General features: G+C 36.8%; 1 protein-coding gene across 5 annotated transcripts in view; it reads left to right on the forward strand.

Annotated features, from left to right (window-relative positions):
* Window positions 1-18300, forward strand: part of LOC124370786 (protein TANC2) — a 243159-nt gene that overhangs the window by 160672 nt on the left and 64187 nt on the right. The gene's annotated exons all lie outside the window — the stretch shown is intronic.

The following is an 18300-nucleotide window of genomic DNA, read 5'->3' on the forward strand; positions in this document are numbered from 1 at the left end:
CTCTCGGTAGCCTAATTCCGTTGGAGACGAATTCTACACACCACCTTACACTGCTAAAAAGTCTCCGACGTCTACGGGAATGTGACACGACGTCTTCATGTATATTGATTGCATCGCGAAGGCCCAAGAATTATAGCCATCTTTGTTCACAGTTTGCCCCCAATATTGTTTCTCACGGTCTGCGTTACAAAATATGTTAATAATGGACAAAAAGTATGTCACAAATAAAACCGGAAAATGGGCACTCTTCAACCATGGTTTCATAATTTAATCGATTAGTTGAAATTATATTCCGGACGATTATTTCGTTATTGAAAGCTAACCATTTTGAGTTACAAAGTTTTTTAGTTTATTTTCGACCAAATTTATGTATTTATGCCAAAGGAAAAGAGTAATAATTAATAATTCAAATAATCCTCGGTAAAATATCAGCACCCGATGTTACTAAGAGAGTTCTAGAAAATAACATTCCCTTAGCAGACCAAATGGCCCAACTACGGTTTGAGTAGAGCGAGAATGCGCGCTAACCCTAAGTTGGTGAGAAATGGCGGAAACCGGTGGAGAGCGAGCTGGTTGCGCTTAATTAATTACTTGAAAGATCAGGTTTCGCAGTTGGTGCAATTAGCCTCCTGGGGCGTCACGTGACCGCTCATTAATAACAGCTGATTACTCGCATTAACTGACGCCTCTGTCATCTGCTTTCTGCTTCTTCACCTCGGGAGAGTGGGCACTGGGCAGTGGCAGCTGAGACCACAAATAGTACAAAGAGAGTCACGTGCAGAGATTACTAGAAGCTGATTACTTGCATTAACTGACGCCTCTGTCATCTGCTTTCTGCTTCTTCACCTAGGACACTGGGCACTGGGCAGTGGCAACTGAGACCACAATTAATAGTAAACAGGGCGTCACGTGCACAAATTACTAGAAACTGATTACTCACATTAACTGACGCCTCTGTCATCTGCTTTCTGCTTCTTCACCTCGGAGAGTGGGCACTGGGCAGTGGCAACTGAGACCACAATTAATAGTAAACAGGGCGTCACGTGCACAAATTACTAGAAACTGATTACTCACATTAACTGACGCCTCTGTCATCTGCTTTCTGCTTCTTCACCTCGGAGACTGGGCACTGGGCAGTGGCAACTGAGACCACAATTAGTACAAGCATATGTACGTCCAATCATTGTTCTTATCCGAGTTGATTGATTTGCTACAAGGAAACTTTGATATAAAAGACTCCGTTTTGATTTTCTGTTTTATATTGAGACGTGTATCCCTAAAGACTCAGGTGCCAGCCCTGGTACGCTAGACTAAGCCTACACTTTGGTACCAAGTACTAAGTAACGCAACAATAATAACTACTACACGCCGGTTAATGAATAACACCACTCAACTGAAATGTTATCTAGATATACTTATTTTAAGCCCTGGTTTAGTTTATTCTTGCATCGTAGTTACGAGTCAGTCGACTACACAGCATTTATTGGCTGAACAAATCGATTTCAATACAAAGTACAAAAGCTCGTGGTCAGGTCTGAAAAATTGTTGTCTGTGTGTGTGCCTGTATGTCCGCATAAGGGTTTCCCCACACTATCTAGAAAACAGTTTAACGCACAGCACAGGGATTTTGCACTAGTGTTGGCCAATTAACACTAAGGAACATCTATTTCTGAGATTTTGCTAATCTACATGTGTATATACTTTTTCATGATTTGGTAGCAAAGCAACCTCAACTATTGTACTGCAAATATCCTAGATTGAAATTACATTCCGTTAGCCGGAAATGGACGCTTCGAAGTAGGCTTCTCAGAATTACGAATATCTACTTTCTTAATCGGAGTAGTAACAAGGCAAACTCAATAAATGTGCCGGAAATATATTTCATTCGAGCCAAAAGTGCTCCTACTTGCCCTAAAATCTAAAATAAGCGCATGTTGCAAAATCGCTTAACTCCGAGAAGCGGAAGTTTGTATGGTCCATGACCTAAAAAAATAAGCGTAGGTCTATTATACGGGTAACAGATTATATTATAAATATTGCCTTCTTGTAGGTATTTTATTTTATTTCCCCTTGACGTGTCTAAAAGATAGGCATGTAGAGTTATAACGTTGCTACTGTAGGCGTAGACAGTTGCAGCGGTAAGTGATCGTTCACTTGCTGATTAATAACAACTCTAAGTTTACTATCTATGTTTAAAGGACTATTTTCTTACGTAGATACAAGTTCTTTGAAGGACTATTTCTTTACGTTAGTAGAGGGAGTTACCAGTAGATATAATAAAAACCTATAATTTCTAAAATAATACGTCTGTGTACGTGCTAGTACACATTTAGACGTCAGTTTAAATTTATTTTGATTGTTCCTTTGCATATTGTACATCTGAATCTTAAATTTTTGGATCAGAGAATAATATTTCAACCACGAGTGTTGCTCTACATTGTCGAGATGTAGGCCACAGCTTGTACTTGATGGTGACTGTGGTTTGCGCAATGTTTTCTAGCCGCAAGCTAGGCTATATTGTTCCGGATCATTATGGGCCAACCTCCGCACAATAAGGTCACGGTTCTTATCATTGCGATCGTTCCGCGCTCATAAATCTTAGATAAAAGCACTTGTTCAGATTTAGGGTCTTTAAATAATAAGGCGTGTTATAAATACAGCCATGGATTCAGAGCCTGAGGACAACGCATTGACTGGCGCCTATTACCGCAGCAAACTACCACCAGTTAGGTTAGGCCTTTGTGTTGGTTATAGTTATTGACCTAAGCCAGTGTTGTACAAGACCGGTAGTACCAGCCTAGACCTTGTCGCCTCACATGTAAAACCGGTATCTTGAACAATCCCTCGAATTTATTTCTTAACTAATAAAGTAACCACTTAATTTGGGTCTCAGGTTACTACCAGTACCAATCGATCCTGTGATAGCGATCTGCACTATTGCAACATAACCTCAAACTTTCGGTTCCGCTCACTCGTTCGTTCAAGGCGATCAGCTGATGTTTATTTTCATCTGGTTCATGGTCTTTATCACACTATATGATAATGTTTTTGTAAGCAGAATAATAACCCTAAATTGTTTCTACTTCAGATACTCGTGGCTTAGTTAATATATTTACTTCATTTAATATTCCTTTATTGTTTATAGCTTTTGATGTCCTTTTTACGTACAAATATTCCAGTGAAACTCATTCGCCGATCTAATATGACAAAGCTCTAGCATGAACGATGGATCTACATCACCACAGTTAGATCTACTTATCATTCCTCCACTTTGAGGAACTTTCACAGCCATCAAGCACAATTTACCGTTCCAGTTTATGAGCCAATTGCCCGACAGATCACTACGGCTAGAGCTAGAGATTGCCACTTTCCTTTTCTCGCAGCTTCTTTCCTGCAGGATATCCCTTGATGTGTTGTCCAGGACATCCTCTGTTAAATTGTCTGCCGTGTACATCGACCGTTTCTAAGACTACTATGTCCACCATTCTTATCCTTGTAAGAAAAAAATATTTTATTAATCCTCAAGTATTAAAAGTTCAAGTAATCTTGTAGGACCTGCATTTTATGTCCTCGAGTTTCAGTTTCATTTTTCTATTTTTGCTTTTGAATAATTGTTCGTTGAATATAATTGTATAAAACGGGTTTACTTAAACAAACACTCGGCGAATATAGAATCCACTAAATATTTATTAACCTTAATATTTACAAACGCAAAACTAGGCTGGCTTTAAATAAACTAAAGGTTTATAAAACTGGCATAATCTATAATGTCACAATACCAGTATTAACTATGTTGTCTATCTAGTTACACACGAGTCTCTTTAACACTGACACAGTCAACAATTATCAACACAATTCCATCTGTCCCAATCACGAGTTTATCTGGAACATTCTTCAACATTCTCGTTACAATATTTCATACTCAGAAATTCTTAAACACCAATCGATTAAAAATTCAAGGCAGCAATATTCTTTACACATTTATCTACATTAATTTTATTTTACATTTTCTGATAGAGAAACTTTTACGGCTGGTAAACTTTGTGAGTTATTCTCGTGTATAATCATTGTGAGATCTATGTATTGCTGTAATAAGCACTCTTTGTAGCTAACAAATTTGGTAACATGCCATTTGTTGGAGAGAGCAGAGCTGTGTGTGTCCTAAATGAATACTATACACTACTGTAATGATCATACTTAAAGATTTGTTCTCTGCTTTATCTGATTTATTCAAAAACGCCCAATCCATAGTGAACAAGGTGGAGAATCTATTCAATACAAATGTGAATTCTGCTCGTTTGACTGACTAACAACATTCTGAACCCATCCATTCAGAAATTGCTTGTTTGCAATGTTTCAGATCTCCACCTTTGTTACGTGGTGCTCAGGCCAATTACTTAATATGAAGCTTCAATTTTAGTTTGTATCAGTTACAATTCCATCGTCGAACTGACTACAGTCGGAACCCCTGATACATATGTAATTATTCATCACTGCTCAGAGACATTTCATGAGAGTAAAGGTCGGAGTAGCATTTGTGAGAAGTTATGGTCGCATTCTGATAAAAACTTTTTTGGAAATTTCCTGTCATATTAATATTCATACCGAATTATTTTGTACACTTATCCTGTTAAGTAAAGAGACTAAGTAGACTACTGCTGTTTATCTGATCACTACTCTCAGATTTTAATTTGATCACCAGTTTAAACAGCATTTCCATTACGTAAATGGTTAACTATAAAAGAGTAATCTGTCTGCATTCCAGAACCCCTCTAGTTTTTTTTTCTGCAGGTTCATAATTAAGAGAGTTGAGAGTTTTGTTTAAACAAGGGGGGGGTGAATTTAGGCTTTATGGGTAATGTTCGGAGAATTTTTGCTGAAACTTTTGGTAAGCAGTAATACCACACGATAGCAATAGGCTTTTTTATGTATAAAATCTACCTAAAACTCATTGAACAAACCTATTTATAAAAGACAATCTTATTTATTGCTTTGAAATTAAAGTGACAGGCAACAATTCGATGGTTTATATCCTCGTCCTATGTTATTTATATAAATAAATAATAGCTGTTTTATAATTTTCCAGTTTAACATTATAGATCTTGCATGTTTTGCTTAGTGAGCATACATTGTTACTAACTAAACAACAAGTATGGACTATGAAAGCCTAACCGATCGTTTACTCGTTATGATTGTCATTGGAATCCTTTCTCTGTCACTAAAACCATGTATGTATTTAATATAATCACAACTATTGTGATATATTAAGGGAACAAGTAGAGAACGGCTATTTATTCAGAGATGGATAGCACCAAGCGAGACTCTTGGAACAAAGTAAAACAGTTTAAGCTGAAATGATGCGGGAGCAATACGAACAACTAAGAGTTAATCTGTGATTTTCGTTACCGAGTTATTATATTTTATAGAACAGTCTACTGATTCTTATTCGATAACCTCGAACTCAGATTGATAATCGAAAATATTTCTAACTCGTTCGTCCTCAATCTCTTGTAAAGATGATGCAACTATGGACTTTTTATCAGTCCGGCTACAGCAAGATATTACGGATAACTCATGTCGAATGAATGGTGTGTTGAAAACCGGGCTTGGCAAAAACAACGGTACAAAGAGAGTGCAAGAACTAGACCTCCTGACGTTTAGTGTCGATCATAAAAGGTTCATTGAAAGTGAAATACAGCTGAACAAGGACAGCGACCCAGCGTGGCCGGAAGGCGGGGGCGCCGAGATGGGCAATAACTGTGACAAGCGCGACACTGATCTAGTGTAGGTGAGGCTGATATATCAGGAGTGATAAAAATGCGAAATATCAAAATAGCAATTTAAACTAAACCTAGTACTAAATAGATATAATAACATCAGATAATGTAAATGTGGTAAAAAGACACCTCTTTTCGTTGATTCGATAGAAATGTCCGATTCAAATATTGTTTCCGGCAACACCTCTGTTGTTAAAAATATTGGTACAATACAATCAATCGCAACATTTTTCAATTCAATTATATGAATATGAGGTTGTAAATCGGGAACAACTTTCCATGTAGTTTGTTAATTCTCTTTACCAATTGTCATGTATCTGTATTGTATGACAAATCTGGCTTTTGCGAACGAAATACATGTTTTATATAAATACATTTTTCTCCTGTATTATTTTCTCGTATAATCTGAATGCAAAGTCACCCTTAAACATGGATATATTCTATAGTTATTTCCTTCCTATAACTATCTTCAATGCGTACTAACAGTGTTTGCATTACTATTAATGTGAGTTTGTTCCTCTACATTCGCATCAGTTAATGAAACCTTCGAGTCAATTTGATGAAGGTTGTAAACAAATATGTCCATATTCCTTTGAGTGAAACGCCGTGATGGATTTGAATCCACTGTTATTTCGCTACGATAAATAACGGAACCGTAAAGGTTTACTGAGCGCCATTCTCCATTCAAATTACACTAATGGAGTTACTAATGGTTAACTATGATTAATGATCAGCTGAGTATTGTAACTAACAGCTGAGATTGCCTGATATTCCGTCATTATTAGCGAAATAAACTTGGTATCAAAATTATTAAAGTAAATTATTAAAGTATTTACTATTCTTGTTACAACTTTATAAAATTCGTATTACATAGTTATTACAGTTGGAAAATTCTGTATGGGTGCAATTTTTAGTCTGATATGACGTTTTTTTTTAAATTTTTTAACAGCTCTAAATTAGAATAACAATTCTGCAAAGTTTGAACTTTGTACTTTTATTCAGTTTAAACATATAATTTTTCGTGAAAACAGAAACAGGCATAGATACGGTAAACTAAGCAAGATAGGACTATACTTTACGTAGCATTGTTACTTATTTTGATTAGACAAATCAAATGTTTAAGTTTAATTGAGTAACTTGTGGACACCCTGTATATAAATATCCAAGAACTGGTTTTTATGAATGTTGAAAATAAGTTCAGACTTGGTACAAAAATGTATTTTGTAAAACTTTGTCTAAGTTTGAAGGCCAGCTTGGTATGACATTTCTGTCCTTGATGCCGGTCGTTTAAACTTTACAAAATATACAACTCCGTTATTTATGAACATAAATAAAAAATTTTAAAAACACTGTTCAGGAATGCTTATAATTGTTATAATCTTTTGTATCTCAAACTGTTTTCGAGATATTGAATACATTTAAGACCCATGAGAATTAATAATATTTCAGTTGTCACAAATCTACCTACTTATTTCGCTGAGCCGGGAGGACTATCTAAATACCATTAGAATAGAAATAAAAATACTAAAGGAAAAATAAAAATAACGAGTTTTATAATAAATATAAAAAATACAAAATGATCTTTTATTAAACTTATCTCACGGGGTTCTTTACTCGCCTGAACTTCCGATATGATCAGTCTGGCATGATTGTGCTCCAGGACTGTTTGCTTACAAAACACTTCTGTAAAATTGTGTGACTAACGTACTTGTGGCAGCGAATCCGAAGTGTAATGTTAATATATTCCATTATCAAATTAAATTACAATCGAAGTTTAGACGCACCATGTAAGTTAATCCTAAGACCAAATTGAGGGGTGCTGCAACTATATTTAGTAAATGGTAGTTCTAAGTCTAGCTGTAAGATCGCGCCTTGTAGTTTATGTTTTAGGAAGACTTTTGTTTTTTTGTTTTCAGTGATAATTTCATTGAACTGATATTCCACATCCAGTTTACTCGTCCACCTACTTGCAGAATTTGAAGGTTCGCGCGGCTTGGAGGTTAGAGACCTCCACGGATTTTTCTGTTCTTGTTATTCAAACTTCCAATAATCGTCAGTTGCAAATGAGATTTTATGATTCGTGTAAAATTCCGAGTAAACGTTTGGTTTACTTTCAGTTGGAAATGGCATCCACTCCTTAGGGTTTGAGCCATGACACCAAAACCCACTTTGAACTCGTCATTCTCGACTCACAAACCCACAATAGTACGTAGGCCTTTGCAACAGTAAAATATAACCTCTCTAATTACCAGCAGGACCAGTCACTCGCCCTATCTAGTGGCAGTCGCTATAAACTACTCACGTTATGGTAAAGACAGCCCGTCGCCATGCCGCGGTAAGGTGCTCTAATTAACCCGACTTTGCATAATGTCTCAGTGGGCAGGAGCACCGCTCAGGCATGGCAGCTACCCACAATGCATTATTCATACTCGCCCACGGAAGGTCTAAATTCGATCTTCTTTGTCTTGGACACTGTTTCCACACAGATTTGTGTCGTATTGTGGCTACCGAATCGAGCGTTCTGCAAACTTGTTCCGCAAGACGAGTTCTGCCACTGTAGACTGACTGCCCGACGCTCTGGACTGGACTCCGAAAGAGATTTTTTTCAAGACTTAGTGCCTTCTACTGTATTTTTGAGATAATTTCAGAAATAAAAATTACTAAAACACATTTTAGTAGGAAGATTTTTATAATAAGGTACATAACATATGAGTATTACACATTGTTCTCCCTTCACTGTGTCTCTCCCTCCACAATAAACCTCCCTCCATAAGCCACCGTGTTCAACTCACATTTACGTCTCCTTTCGTTAATACCTGAAAGAATAAAATTTGTCTCTCTATTTAAAGAAATTTTGAAGTAATGAGTCTGATATAAATATAATGTTAGTGGAACATTAAATAGTAAAAACAGCCAAGAGAGAAGTGTTGGTAGAAAAGGCACGCTGATTTACAATAGCTTACTCACTTCTTACAATGGATCTGATCCCCGCTAGACAGGTAGAAGGAATGCCTGGACAGACTGGTGGTCGCCTAGTTACTTGTAACTGCCTCCAAATACCCATTGAGTCCTTAAGCTGACTAGACTTGTGGCTCTAATTTACTAAGAACTCTGCACTGGGGAACTGTGCTGGTGAGAGAGCATTGTGCTAATCCAGGCGCAAACAAAAGCGCGCGGATGAACTAATCAACACATTTCTCACTAATTACTGTTGATTTAATTAGTGTTCGTTCCCCCAGGGAAGGAATTCGCCAACATAAGTTGTTTGTTTTTGTTTGTCTTCTGCTTGTTCTATTTTTGCTATCTATTGTATTTGCGACGCTTTGTTCTAATTAAATTGTCTCTATTGTTATTCTGATAAAGTAGAATGCAAAACAATCAAATGACTATTTTCATAAATAATTACAAATAATAATCTATCTCCCGCTCTTTGAATAAAACAAGTAGTCAATTGCTGTTTAATTACCATAAAAATGTACTTATATGGCTGTCGAATCGCCATATAAACGCAAGGAAATGTATTTCAGGGCATGAAGTGTTCTGAAAAGATAACTATTATTTATTAATCGTTATTGCGTTAATCTAAATTACTAAAACGCTTTAAGGTTTTTACAGTTTTTATTTGTTCATGATAGGAGCGTGCGTCTTACGCAAAAACTAGTCTATAGGGTATCTAAGTGGTTATAATCACCAATGTAATTTCATATGTTTTAAGTAAGTCGCTAAAGCTTTTTCATTGTCTGCTTCCAAACTGGAACTCGACGTTTTTACTCAAGAAGGCGGAGTTTTTGTCGAGAGAGACAGAGGGGAGGAGGGATCCAGTAACATCAAAGATCCAAGTCACTAACCCTGCGGACTACCTGATGTGTGATAATGACAGGCTGTGCCGGCGGATCCCCTTGTCTTCTTCCTCCGTTCCTCGGCGTTACCCGTGATTGATGCCTCCTCTGTGTCTTTGTCTGCTCTCGGCTTGGATCATATTTCACCCGCTACCTTCCTTTCTCTTCTCTTCACTCCAAAGTCAGCAGCTCCAGCAAGTGTTATTCGGTCCACAGATTTGATTCTCACTTCAGGCGTGCTGATTTTGGCCGTTATTACACAATCGCTTTATTTTGTGAAGAACAATGACTCAGTTTTTAATAATAACATAAGCATAACAGGATTTTTTTTTTAATTGGTAATAAGCATACTGAACAAGTTTTATAACCAGAGAGTACGTCACGTTTTCATGTATCCTATCGTTTGCTATGTAATTATAAACAAAATGGGCAATGAGCACTGAGAATGCTAAGCAAGCTTTATACCTACAACGACATATTACGTTCTCATGTATCCTATCGTTTGCTATGTAATAACAAACAAAATGGGCAATGAGCACTGAGAATGCTAAACAAGCTTTATATACACAACGACATATTACGTTCTCATGTATCATATCGTTAATAAGATAATAATAAATAAAATTTACAATGAGCACCATATACGCTATAGTAAAAAATTATCACTTATCACATATTATGTCGTTATCTGTTTAATAATATAAACAATTACAAGTCAGAATTGGTGTTGTGTAGTTTATACAGTATATAACGATGAATGTATATTATCCATAATTTGAGGGTTTATTCTTTCATATTTTTTACTTTATTTCTTGTTCGGTATTGAATGACAATATTTAAAGTAATCATTGGAGCCCTGTAAATAATTTCAAGACAATTAATAACGTCACTCGTGAAATATTTAAATTTACCATTGAATTTATCTTTGTGTCTTTCTTTCTTAATTAGTAACAAAAATGAAATGTCACTGACATAGGCCACCAGTTTTTTCATTACAACCCAGAATTTGAAAACGGAAGATGCTCTTAAGATATCAGACTAGTGAGGAAAAGATATGAGTTTTTATATGGCGAGTGAGAAACATGTCTGATTGGCAACCTTACAGCGTTGCCAAAGTTACAGGTAAGGATAGAACGTCTCTAGTGTACGTTGTCAGAGTATCGTTGTTCTAAGGTGACACAGTTAGTGTGAGGTAAGTGATCCTCGATACTTGGAGCGTTGCCAAGCCGTGCAAAGTTAAAGCTACAGGTAGAACGGCTCTAGTGTAGGGGTGCGATATCAGAGTATCGCACAGGAAGTCGGAACTTGCAGCTTTGAAAAGTCGTGCAAAGTTACAGGTACAGGTAGAACGGCTCTAGTGTAGGAGTACGATATCAGAGTATCGCACAGGAACTCGGAACTTGCAGCGTTGAAAGTAGTGCAAAGTTAGTGGTTCAGGCAGAGCTACATAGTGTAGTACTACAGTGTCAGAGTATCGCTGTTCTCGGGTGACACTCAAGTGTCAATGTGAGAGGACCATGAAACCTGAGTCCACAGCACGTCTAATTTCAAGGAAAACTTGTTTGTTTAGTGGTCTTTCGTGTTTTCTTTTGTTTTTAATATAAACCGGAATTCAATCGATACTTATTTCCAAACTTAGATTGTCAATTTTACACAAAGCAAACCACAGCAATTGTTTAATTTTTTCATTACAAACTGATTTCAATAAAAGAATTGTGTGTTTTGTAATGTTATATTTTATCCTTATTAATTTGTTTTTCAGACTACTTATAAATAACTGTTGATTTTTAGTAATTATATGTTTTTAATTTTCGTCGATATATACCTAATATTCCGTGAAGGTAATTTTGTTATATTATTTACCATGTCATATTCTGTTTATATGTCCCTTAAAAATTGCTAAATTGAGTTTCTTGCTGCTTTATTTTACGTATTATTGGCTTATAAATATAATCGCATTTATTAAAATCCGCTAGTAGAAACTGTTACTTATTCTTTCTATTTTTCATCTATTTTCACTTTTGTGCTACAGTGAAAATCTTAAAAGCCCTCCATATGTGTTATGTACTTATGGAATAGTGCATACGTATTTTCAAGTTCTTTCATAGGGATCGTTATTGTTTACAGAGCCTGACATTCAGATAATCCGAAATCGTACTGTGTAAGTCTCAACTTAGCCGCGACCGCGGACCACTGGTCTACACTGAACCCTGAAGACGTGCTACCTCATCTCCATCTTCCACAGACATCTCATTACCGCAACTTTGTTTCCATCACCCCTCCACCACTGACTACACTGAACCCTGGAGACGTGCTACCTCATCTGCATCTTCCATTCACGACCTTAACTTTGTCTCCCTCGCCCCTCAACCACTGACTACACTGAACCCTGAAGACGTGCTACCTCATCTCCATCTTCCAGAGACATCTCACCACCACAACTTTGTCTCCCTCGCCCCTCCACCACTGACTACACTGAACCCTGGAGACGTGCTACCTCATCTGCATCTTCCATTCACGACCTCAACTTTGTCACCCTCGTCCTTCAACCAATGACTACACTGAAATCTGGAGACGTGCTACCTCATATGCGTCTTCCACAGATATCTCACCACCTCCACTTTGTCTCCCTCGCCCCTCCACCACTGACTACACTGAACCCTGGAGACGGTGCTACCTCATCTGCATCTTCCACAGACATCTCACCACCGCAACTTTGTCTCCCTCTCCCCTCTACCACTGACTACACTGACTCCTGGAGATGTGCACCTCATCTGCATCTTCCACAGACATCTCACCACCGCAACTTTGTCTCCCTCGCCCCTCCACCACTGACTGGACTGCAAGCTGTCTGTCTGCCTCGGCCAGAACCACAATGATGCCATAAACCTTTGGTTTACGACCGGATAATCTACTCACTCCGGTTACAGCCATTTTCTAATTTCATGAAGCGTAAAACGCATGTTTAGCTGCAGGATCGGTAATGGGAGGCTGTAAACTGCGCCGCGGTCCTTGACTTGCGGTCTGGCACTGGTTATGCTGCAGATTCTTTGGTCGTCGTGATACCGTATTGAGTGTCTGTCTGTGGACAGTAAACTTCAGGCAAGAGGATTCGCAAGTCACTGTCGAGAGTATCCACTTATGATTATGTTCTGATTACATTTTATACGGTTGTGTTAACTGTGAGGTCTTCACCTATTAGATAGGCGCATATGATTAGTATAGAATATGTTTCTTTTATCTCACTTGGAGATGTCGTAAAACTTCAATCTTGATGTGTTATTCATGCCAAAATTAGTGTGAAATAAAAGAACAAAGGTTTGAACTTAGATCGTAGCGAGAAAATGTAGTTTTTTAAGTCGTTCGATTAAATTTCTTCTCCACGGTGGACGTCTAAATGACATAAGAGAACAAGAGATTGACCTTATAAGTATCGCCTCAAAGTGAACATATAGAAATCCTTTGACTGTAGGAATCCTTGATGGCAGAAATATGAACGTCACAAGACATCAAACCTTAGAACGATCATAAGTTCCATAGCCTTGAAACGTATCTCTTTAGGTTTTCATCTTAGGGAACAAGAATTTAACCGTATGGCCTCCCAAAGTATTGTAGTCTTTAAAACATATCTCTGAGAATCCATGAAATGGGTCTATTCTTCATGGTAACAATCTTCAGCTGTACTAATAAACACGTGGCAGTGTAAGTTCCAAACTGTTTGGTGAAGATTGGAAAACATAACTTATGAAATTGTTCATTTATACACCCATCATTGTTTAGGTTATGCGCGTTACAATGGTGGCACAGTGACAGCCATAACTGTAGCTGGCCTGTGAGTATAAAGTACCTCAGCCCTCACGTGCCAGGTTGAACGTGATCATTATCTCGAGGACTACGTGCCCGGAGAATACCACGTAGCTAGCACACTCTTTGCTCAAGAACAATTTTGAATGGGAATATGCCTTATTACTGTTGCGTTACGCTATTACATTATCAGCCAGCTTACTAGTCTAGTAGTAATCTCACTGTTTATTAAACAACTTCGGATGTATAGTTAATGGGAATGTAAAATAATCACTTGGTAACCCAAACAAGAATTATCTCTACAGAAGGAGAAAAAGTGGTGAGGTGACATGTGTCCGAAACTGCAGATAGGAACAGTTTCATTTTAATTTCTGTCTTTAAACAAGGTTCTTGTGCTTTTCTTCCCACACCTTCTTACTGAGATTTGTCATCTGCGACTACTAAGCTTACAACAGAAGTTTCAAATTTAAATGTTATAACACTTTTAGGTAAAAATTGTTTATCCTCGTGAAAACTGAGAAACAGAGTTCCAGGTGGAAGAGTTATGTACAAGCTAGAGGAACACTTGTGATGCCAGAAGTCTGTGACTGACGGGACTTGTCAGTCACAGTGACTTATCAGTCTGTGACTGATAACCGTGATATCACATGTTATCACGGTTAATATTGTCTCGTAGTGGCCGGCAGCCAATCTACGTCTGAATTGACCTAAGTTGAAACCAGTAACATGTTTCTATTCCTAAAAGGTGCATAAATTATAAGAAAAGAACTACGAATGAAGGACTAGTCTCGTACATAATGCTGAGAGAAAGTCTTTATCGTATTAAAATTTGTCGGTTAACCATATATTAATTATTATTTGCTATTATATGCTTGTTAATTATATCTAAAATAATAGGAAGAGATTTTAACGGTATGGTATATTTTTTGCGATAAATATTATGGGGGGGAGGAATAGCTTCTGTGAAAATCTATAATTGATTTCTATTAGGAGGTTGGTACATTGTAAAATTTGAAATAATTCATACTTTAATAAGCAATCTATCACATAATTTACCCTTTCCTGTCAACATATCTGTTACAATACATTTCTCTCATACATTTGTTTTATAATGTATTACAATGTATTTTTGTTACAGGTATGCTGGCATTACAGTATGTTCGTATGTTCCCTAAAGTAAGGTAACTATAACTATAGTATGTTTAATAGGCCTATTGCTGTTTTATGGGATGCTTGCTTGATTACTGTGTTACACTCTATTCAAAAGCTAGTCAAAACCAACTAATTCTGGAATATTACTTATCGTCCTGAGATAAAGTTTTAATCTTTTAAATTATGAGTTCTAAAGCGAGTTAAACTCCTACGCGTGTTTGCATAAGCTTTTGAAACGTAGTCTAATGATTGCGTTTATGTTTTTCTCTAAATTTTGACAAACGTACGTTCCATGTGATTATTTCAAAAGAAATAGTTTATCTAGTTATAGTTTTAAATGCTTAACTCTTTCTCTATATACAGTAAAAATTAGGAAAAGGATATGAAATCAGGTAAGGAATAAATATCAAGGAAAACAATAAACTATAGTAGGATTTATAATTTCTACCTGTATAAGTATACAGGGTGTCCAAAAAGTCCCGGGACTTTACTAACGTTAAAAAATGGACATGAGGTGTTTCTTGAGGTGTTCGAGGGTCATTTGAATGACTGATTCAATTGTAAACAGTTTTGGGTTAGTAAAGTTAAAATCAAATAGCTCATAAGTGTATTTTGTTACATAACCTAAGTTGCAAACTCTAGCCATCTTTGAACGGCTGTCATTTTTGACTCGGTTATCCGTTTGAGGTCCGGTTTGCGGCTTTGTACTCTACTAATATAGACCTCTAATTTGATATGCATATCAGCCTATGCTTACATTTAAGATTTTCTTCTGACTCCTAGCGGGCCGCCCCCCTGAGGAAGTAGCGGATCACTGAATATGTGATAAAATAGATTTTTATGTCCAGTAACTTTGTGTAAGGTTTTGTAGCTCTATTTTAAATATTTTGAAAAATATTTAACCGACCCGGGACTTTTTGGACACCCTGTATACTCGTATATAGGTATAGATATATATTGTTGTTTCTAGCTCTCGTGCGATCTATCCAAAGACACCACAACCACTATGTATCCCTAATCCACATCCATCATCGTATACTCGTATATAGGTATAGATATATATTGTTGTTTCTAGCTCTCGTGCGATCTATCCAAAGACACCACAACCACTATGTATCCCTAATCCACATCCATCATCGTATACTCGTATATAGGTATAGATACAGTATATATTGTTGTTTCTAGCTCTCGTGCGATCTATCCAAAGACACCACAACCACTATGTATCCCTAATCCACATCCATCATCACGAGAATCGCAAAACTTCCCAAATTAACATTTCTACTCTTTTAAAAAGAGGCAGGAGTACCTGTCGTGTATCAGTCTTCGTCAAGGTTGCATACAATCTTTCAGGTCTATAGATAATTTCATTCTACAGATATCCTGTAGTCAGATAAAGAGACATATATATCATAAATTACAGAAATTTTTATTTTTATACACCGTGGCAGACATAAAAGAGACTGTATCAGCCTACTAAATGCTTCAATGCGCTAAGCCAAATTTTCATGGTGGGACATGCATCAGTATAGTTCTCATTCTTGTATACGTAAAAATGAAGAAATGAAGCTTCATATTAAACCAAGGTATAGGTCAGTTCGTTTTTCGAGATATCATGCGGACAGATATACAGATAAACACACAGATAAAAATTGATTTTTTCCAGCCTCACGAATGAGATAGGCTTCAATAACCACTTAGGCAGTTAAGCCATTTCAAAATCGCTGCCTTTTTGTAACTGTCGAAGCAAACAATAAACTTCTTATACTACCATTTCTTTGCCTTAGAAGTTAAAATCTACTTAATAAGAAGGCCTACTTGTCAAACAGTGAACACTCATTTCCAATTTCAAACACGTTACTGGTTTACAGTGAAACATCAGAGTATCAAATATATTCTTGTAGCAAATAACTGTAATCTCGTTGGTGAGTTCTATGGTTCAATTTACACTAAAATCTAAGGACAACAGCCACGGGTCGACCACGAATCATGTGCAATCCATAGAAAATGATTTTGTAGAGATCTGGAAGAAAACCAGCTGACATTAAACCTCGGGGGAATACAATGGACAGATGGTCGGACACCGGAGGCTTATTTATTCCACTATTGAGGCGCCAACAAACTCTCCTGGACTAGGCCGCGCCGTTAATAATCTAGTGATTGTAATCGATGAAGTCTTCCACGTTTAAATGATTAAATAACCAAAAGGAAATTATTTAACAGTCCAAAGAATCAAGAAGTCTGATGAACTATTAAGAAAATGTGTATATACACACATAAATATACATACATATATACTTGTTGACTACTAGATCCAGAATAATGAAATAAATTTAATTATACAAATTTTATTTTTAATGAATTCAATTTAACGGCTTGCAGATTACAGGGTGTTATAGTTAACAATGAAATCGTAGGAACTATTATTTTATCAGCCATTTAGTTGTTAACATAATATTTAAACATTATGTATAACAATCGCCGTACAAAATGTAATGTTATAATTTGAAGATTTTAATCCGTCATTTTTAATCGAAACCTGATTTTATTATGAATCTTAGTACTACGTAGAAAAATACCTCCGTATATGGGTATTACAGTTTGTCGTTATCGCAATTAGTTGTAATCTTCTATTCGATATAATCGGTCTTCATACTGTATATTGTGGCATAATTTGTTCGGAATATTATACCTTCCATGGGAATAACTGCAGTACCAACCAAATCAGTTTTCAGCGAAACAGAATGATATTGTACAACCAACATATAGGCCTACTTGACTATATAAAGGATTTTTAGTTTTTACGACTATCGACCCTTTTTACACATTAGGAAGGGGGAGTTAACTATATAGCGATCGACTTTTTTTTATTTTCTGTATTTACCGCGGTCTTCCCGATCCCGGAAAGTATACCAGAACTATATTTATTGTTGTATATTTGATGGGCATATTAGAACAGGAACTATATCATCACATCTGTTGCATGGAGTGAAGTAATTTGTCTGGCGTCAGGGTCAGGTGAGGATGGGGGTTGAAAGCGTCAGGTAGTGGAGAGGGGGTGGGAACCGGTAGGGCCCTTCCCTTGAGGGCACCTGTGTCCCGCTTCCTCCTTCTCTCCTTCTAGCAGGGTAGAGCTCAACCTCCACACACGGAAGTGTGTCTGGAGGGGTCTTCGACAACATCCGCAGTCTGGGACATCACATTAGAAACTGTCAGTAGTTCACACCTTAATCAATGTTATTTAATTTGATGTGATTTTGTCATTAAACAACGGCTTGGTAAAGTCTTATGGTAAAGTATTTGTTGGTTACCTGCTGTAAATTTATCCGCTATAAACTTCCCCTTCCTTAAACTTTAATAATTTTGATCAGCATTATATTAACTTGCCTTTTGAACCAACTTTTGCTAAGTGAAGGAAACAATCGAATGCCCGATTTCGTCACGTAATTTCTTATGATGGACGCGTCATAATTAATTCATCCTAGCTAATTTTACCGCAATAAAATGTGTTACAAAATGTTTGGATCCGTAAAAAACATGACGATAACTTTCAATGGCAGTTTCCACGTATGTGAACTGCGTCCATAACCGGCTCCCATTCATTAAAACTCCATTCAGTTTTAGCTTACAATCCACAAGTAAAGTTCTCGGAACTTCGATATATATATCGCTAATTGTTTTAAGTTATGAACAATTGTTTATATTATTGAAGGACCACTTGTTCGGTT

This window comes from Homalodisca vitripennis, chromosome 1, assembly GCF_021130785.1.
Source record: "Homalodisca vitripennis isolate AUS2020 chromosome 1, UT_GWSS_2.1, whole genome shotgun sequence".
NCBI lineage: Eukaryota > Metazoa > Arthropoda > Insecta > Hemiptera > Cicadellidae > Homalodisca > Homalodisca vitripennis.